The sequence below is a fragment of the Drosophila navojoa genome, chromosome X, assembly GCF_054131105.1.
Source record: "Drosophila navojoa isolate 15081-1374.11 chromosome X, UAZ_NAV_1.0, whole genome shotgun sequence".
Classification (NCBI taxonomy): domain Eukaryota; kingdom Metazoa; phylum Arthropoda; class Insecta; order Diptera; family Drosophilidae; genus Drosophila; species Drosophila navojoa.
The window spans coordinates 21,090,595-21,097,558 of NC_142895.1; positions in this window are offsets into that span (position 1 = coordinate 21,090,595).

A 6,964-nucleotide genomic window follows, 5' to 3' on the forward strand; every position below is an offset into this window, starting at 1 on the left:
CAGTTACGTTCTTTTTCACAATTCCTTCACAAAACAAATTCAAGTCTTTGCTCCCAATTATGGTGCGCTATGCGGCCAAGCTCGCCTTCAAATTGCTTCTCTTGCACATGTCGCAGGCATGCGAGCTCTTTAAAGAATAGGCCTGGTGCACATGCTTTATCATGGGATCATTAGGCCTAATGTTGGCTTGGGCCCGGAGTCGCCTGAGCTCAGTCAGCTAGTCAGACGGCAGACGGCAGAAGGCAGAAGGAGAACGGTGGTCAGGGATGATACCGCTAGACACCTCGGTCAGATAATTCAATGGACACAAAATGTCGTCACATTGTCGCCTCGAGGACAACACCAGATTGTGTGCAGCAGTGGCTCTGGCTCTGGTGGTGCTGGTGGTGGTGGTGGTCGAAGTGGCTGCAATCCGTTGTTATGTCCTCTGATGGCATCTCGTTTGGCATCGTTTTGTTTCTTCGTCGTTTATCAAATGGCCAACGGGGCCGCCGTTGGGCGACGCGTCGGCTAAGTGACAAGCAAAACCGCGAATTGACCAGAGAAAGTCCAACTCCAGTTGCTGCAGTTGCTTTTTGGTGCTACGCACGCACACAGGCATGACACCAAGGGAAGCAAGGACACGCACGCAGACAGGCAGACATACGGGGGACAGCGGACAGCGGACAGCGGACAGTGGACAGCGGACAGGGCAAAGGATACGTATGCATGCACATGCAGCCAGGTCGTGTGCCTCGGCACGTTGTTACTGGAGGCACTGCACTGCATCCACGAGCCAACAGCATGAGTTAAGGGAACTAGGACAAGGCTGAGCAGCAGCAGCAGGAGACGGAGACGCAGGAGCAGCAAAAGATGCGTGCATTCAGCTTGTATGGTGTGTGTACGTGTGTGTGTGTGTGTGTGGCCTGTCTCTGGTGGTGGTGCGGCTGGCTGGCTGGTCTGGTTGTTGGCGCCTGCTGCCCGTTGCCCGTTGCCCGTTTCCTGGTGCCAGGGAGCATTGTTTTGGCCCAAAGTTGACCAAAAACTTGGGATTGTTGGATGCTCGTTTTTGGTTTTCTGGCCGTTAAAGTGGGACGGCAGCCGGAAGGATTGCATTGCAATGCATTGCAGCTGCACGGCACGGCACGGCACGGCACTGCATCGTCCCCAAATGCAGCAAGTCCTTCATTGCTGCAACCGGCAACTGGCGGCCGGCAGGAGGCGGCAGGAGCGTGCCGTGACTCAGAGGCGTCTGTATCAATTTATGGTTGAATTTGGTCTCTTCTCTTTGGCTGTTGATTTTTGCTTAGTCCTTGTTTGTGCTTACACACTCTGTCCGAGTCTGTGTGTGTGTGTGTGTGTGTGTGTTTCGATGTGCGTGCTGAAGTCTAGGAAATGTTCTCGGCATGCCGGAAATAAGTTTGCTGCCCGCAAAGTTAGTTGATTTAGGCATTAAAGCGAATCTATTGCACCAGCCTGCAGCCTTCAGGCCAGCCAGCCAGCCAGCCAGCCACGTCCTCTGTCCGGCCCAGCTCGGCAGGCACTTGTGCATTTATAAACAATGTATGGCTTAATTTGCTGTTAGTTAGTAGCAAATGTTGTTAATTTAGAGCTCCAGCCCGGAGCAGACACTATTAACAGATGCCCCAACACGAGTGCCATTTAAGATCATTTACCACTGTCACCACTGGCTCCAGCTGGCAAATCAAGCCAAATACCGCTGGCCCATCAATTAAACGATATTCAATTTGTCTCTGCTCTGCTCATAAATGTTGAATTGAGGAATAGAAATTGATATATTAATAGGTATTGTATATAAGAGTAATATAGTTGCCTTATAGGTCTTAAGCTGAATTTGAGCTTGAGTTTTATTCGATACTTTTAGATGGCATTCATCTATAATTTAATTATTCTTTATTATTTATAATTATAATATGATCATAGTAATAGTATTAATTTAATAAAAATATATATTGTAACATATAGCTCCAATAATTAATGCTAATAGATACATATTAACTAATCAATCAAATCTATTGCCTAGTAATTATTATAAATTAATATAAATTATTGTTATAATAAATATATTAACTAATAATAATCAATGAGCTGATTTATAATGAAAAACAAGAAGTAAGACATTATTTAATATCTTAATTAATTACCAATAGACCAAATGAGCTCCTGAGATGGAGAAAGATTATCCGTATTTGTATATACCACATGATTCAAATAATTGGCAAAATGTTCCATAAAGAACTACAATGAATTAGGAACTAGAGATTCAATTAAATAAATTATAAAAAAAATAAAATAGAAAAAATATATATAAACAACTAAAAAATTTAATAAATAAAATAAAATAATATAAAATAAATAAAATAAATAAAATAAGTAAAATAAATAAAATAAATAAAATAAATAAAATAAATAAAATAATTAAAATAAATAAAATAAATAAAATAAATAAAATAAATAAAATAAATAAAATAAATAAAATAAATAAAATAAACAAAATAAATAAAATAAATAAAATAAATAAAATAAATAAATAAATAAATAATAATAATAATAAGAAGAAGAATAATAGTAGTTGGCTAAATAGCCATAGCTAATATTAGCAGATTACCTCAATTAAAAGAAATCTATAAAATGTAGAGCTTAATTAGCTTTACCAAAATAGAAGTCAGTTGAATATTTAAAATAATATAAAATAATATTATTAGTCATATAAAATAAACATAAAAATAAATACGAAATGTGAAGGGTCTGGATTCAACGATGTAGGCAATATGATTTAATTAATATGTTTTATTACATAGTATAATGAAAAAATAATAATGAATAAAAATCTTTAAAGTATTTGAAGCTGGTATCCAAACATTGAAGCTAATATAAATCCAAAATCCAATATACACATGGAATTCAAATGCAAATGTGGCGGCTCTATTTTACAACATATCATAAGAATATAGGCCATAGGTCATTCCCTTTATCTTGTTAGGCAGTCATCCAAAATTTTGTTTAAACAAAAAAATTCATTTGAAGTTTTTGAAATGCGTAAATCAAATTGTTTGGAATTCTTTGGTTCAGAATTAGTCAACTAAGAACATAAACTTACTTTTACCCAAATTTGCCTACTCCCACTCTCCCACCCCCCACCTTTTCCCTCTCTCTATCTCTTGCTCACTTTGTCTTTAACATCAACAAACAAACAAACAAACACACACACACACACACACACACACAGAGACAGCAATGTCCACACACGCATATATGAAATACCACAAACGGGAAATAAAAACCCAAAGTCCAATTAAAATTTAACTACATCAAAGTAGCAGCAGCCGCATCAGTAGCTGTTTTAGATGAGACATGCCCGACACCTACACACACACACATGCACGATAAAAACAAGTGTGTGTGTGTGTGTAGAGCTATAATATTAAACAAGTTTAGTATTTTGGGTTCGAGTGCGGATTGGGTTCTTGGGCTCTATGGGAGCACAACAGCTGCTGGACACGGATGTGGACATGCCAACTATGAGCAAAGCAAAACAAGTAAGAAAGCTCTAGTCGAGACTGCTCGACTACGAGATCCCCTGAACCCTACAAGCAACTGATATTTCAATAATAATTAGCACCCACACACGCACTCATGCAAACAAATACACGCACACACACACACTCACATATACAGGCGATTGCGCTTGGGTTGCGCTGCAGTGTTGGCAATATTAGGAGAACTTATTTGTTGAATAATTTAATTTCTAGACGTACGATCGTAATGAAACTTTCAGAACGTATTCATATTGTTTAAATGTATGTGTATACCGAAGCACAAGTCTCTAGTATTTGATATACGACTTTTACAAAGATTAGGGTGAGGGGGTGGATTTGGGGGTGGGGGGTAAATTTTAACAAAAACCGAAATTGTATGACATGCGTCTTAATATACATTTTAAATTTGGAGTCTGTAGCTTGAAAGATGTAGGAGATATAATTTTTAAACTGATCTTCGATAAGGTTTTTTATCGATAAAAAAGTATCGGAATGAGTTATCGTTTTTTAGTGATAAACTCGATATCCGCGTGATATATACGGACATTTTAAAAAAAAGTTGAAGTCTCTAGCTCTTGTATCTTCTGAAATCGACGCGTTCAAACATACGGACAGACGGACGGACGGACGGACGGACGGACGGACGGACGGACGGACGGACGGACGGACGGACAGACAGACGGACAGGGCTAAATCGACTCAGCTCGTCGCCCTGATCAAGAATATATATACTTTGTGGGGTCTGCCACGCCTCCTTCTGCCTGTTACATACATTTTAACAAAACCATTATACCCTGATTTCCCATTTTCAATGGGTTCAGGGTATAAAAAAAAAGGAAAAAAAGAGAACATCACACACACACGCACTTACACAATGACCAACGAACTCGCAAACATACAGAGACAGAGAGTGAGCGAGTGAGAGGGCAGCTCAGACTCTCACAATATCCATGGCATGTTGAAAATTGCGCAGCTTTACGGCAAATGCCGCAAATTGAAACAATTTACATGTTGTACATGTGTGTGGGGCCATCAAAGGGTTAAGCTTGCGTGTAAACCGTCGCTGTAGCTGTGTGTGTGCCCGTCCCTGTCTCTCTCTCTCTCTCTCTCTCTCTCTCTTTGTGCTTTCCCGCTATTGATACCATTGCACGATTGAGCAGCAGCTCCGTCGTTTTCTAACAAAACCATGAATTTTGATTTAGCCCCCAAGCCAGAATACCTCCTGACGACCAAAACCATAACGTGGCTAGAAAAAAAAAGAGCCCAGTCAGTCGCAGAAAAAATGTGGAGGACAACAACAAGGTGGCAAGCCACGCGTCGCCCGCTGCCCCAGCTTCCAGCTGACATCGTTGGCGACAGCAAGCCCGGATTATGGCGCGCTTTCTGCGCCGAGTTTCAGCTGCTCACGACTCGCAATCGAATCAAGTGCGGCCTGGCCAACAGCTGAGATGCGCTTCAGGGATTCAGAGAACATACATTAGCATATGATAATGATATAATCAAGTAGAGTACTTACATTGATGATCATCAGAGCCACTCTGCTGCAGACGAGAGTAAAGTCTTTAAAGTCGTCTTAGACAGCTTGACTAATTGCTGGCAGACTAAGCTGCTCGGAATATAATGGATATACAGAAAGAGATATCGCAATGATAATGATGATCATCAGAGTAAGCCTTTGCGCGATGTAAGTTCAGAGTAATGCTTGGAAGGAACTAGCTTGAGCAATTGCTGAAATAAGTTTCCCTAGTAAAGTAAAGTTTCTCTTTGTGATACTTCAGAATATAATAATCACATATGCTAATGATGATCAACAAAGGTAATCAAATTCAGATAGGAGTAATATCTTGATAAGTAGCTTCTTAAGTAGCTAGTGAGTCTTCCGAATATAATGAAGATGGAGATCATCAGCGTCATGCTATGCTTATGAGGAGAGTAAAGTCCTGAAAGACGTTGGGATACGCCTCACTATAAGAATATATATAAATATGTGACTCTCTTTAATTGTAAGATATCATAATAATAATCATGATAACACTAATGATCTTCTGAGCCATTCTATGTTTCATCAAAATTGAGAGTACAGTCCCTTAAGCAATATGTATGTACTCTGAGCTTATTCCTATGTGATTCCCTAGAACATAATATACATATTAAGACATAAGGAGAACTATGGTGGAAAGATAAGATATTACGATAATAATCATGATAACTCAAATGAGCATCTGAGCCACTCTATGTCCTATGAAAGTCCAGAGTAAAGGCTCTTAAGCATTACTATTCATATGCAATTCTCTCGAATATTATCCATTAAGATGTAATGAGAAAAGAGAAAAGAGAAAAGAAAAATATACATCATAGTAATAACTATCATACCACTAATGATCATCAGAACCACTTTGAGATGAAAGTCTTTCGTGAGCCACTCTCACCGCGAGATGGGCGAACGGAAATGCCTGTTTCTTTGGCCGCCATTGATTCGGTCATTAAACACCCCGCGAGGCCAGACTCATCTGTTGCCCGGGCACGACTGTCGCGCTCTGTCCCCAGCTCCATATGGCCTGGTAATAACCTTTATAAAGTAAATTTACAATAAAAGGCAAATGGTGAATGAGGAATGGCGCATGGCTATCCAGGCTGGAGGATGGAGGACGGAGGACGGAGGATGGAGGCTGTTGGCTGGCGAAATGGCTGCGACACGCAGCCAGACACCGTTGTCCATTTTCCTGTGCGGCTGTTGTTGTTGTTTTTTATGTCTCTTCTTCTTCTCTTTCGTTTTTTTTTTTTTTGCTGATGTTTCTCTTGTTGCTTTTTGGTGCTTTGCTGCCCACACGCCGACACGTTTGGCTTCCGTTGGATTTTCGCCGCGATTTCCTTTCGCGCTGCCCAACATGGCCCGAGCCCAGACCCCGTCGCAATCCCGATCCCAATTGCCAGCTGTCGGTTTTTTGTGCTCGTTGGCCAAAAGTCAACCCATGAGCTGTGGCATTTTTAAGTAATTTTTATCGGCCAACTGGAGGCGGGGCCAAACGGGAGGCATGACAATTGGACGGCCAGCCAGAGCTGGGCAGCTGGGCAGCTGGACAACTGTTTGTGGGCATGGGCATGGGCATGGGCTCTGGTCTCGTGGATTCATCATGCAAAGAAATCAGCAGCTAGGAATTTTAAAGTTGTTACATGACCAGCAACAATGAATACTCCGCCTACAAGGTCAGCGGATGCGGTCAGCCCCCTCCCCCCATCCCGACCGGTGCGACGCCGCCATCAGCCGTCTGGGGCTGCTCCGGTGCGTGTCCATGCAAAAAACTGGCACTGACTAATGATGATGGTGATGTCGCACATTGGGCGGCCCGATGCGAGTCGAGTCGAGTCGAGTCGAGTCGAGTCGAGTGTGTCGACAAGTGACAAAATATGCAAGTATCAAACCA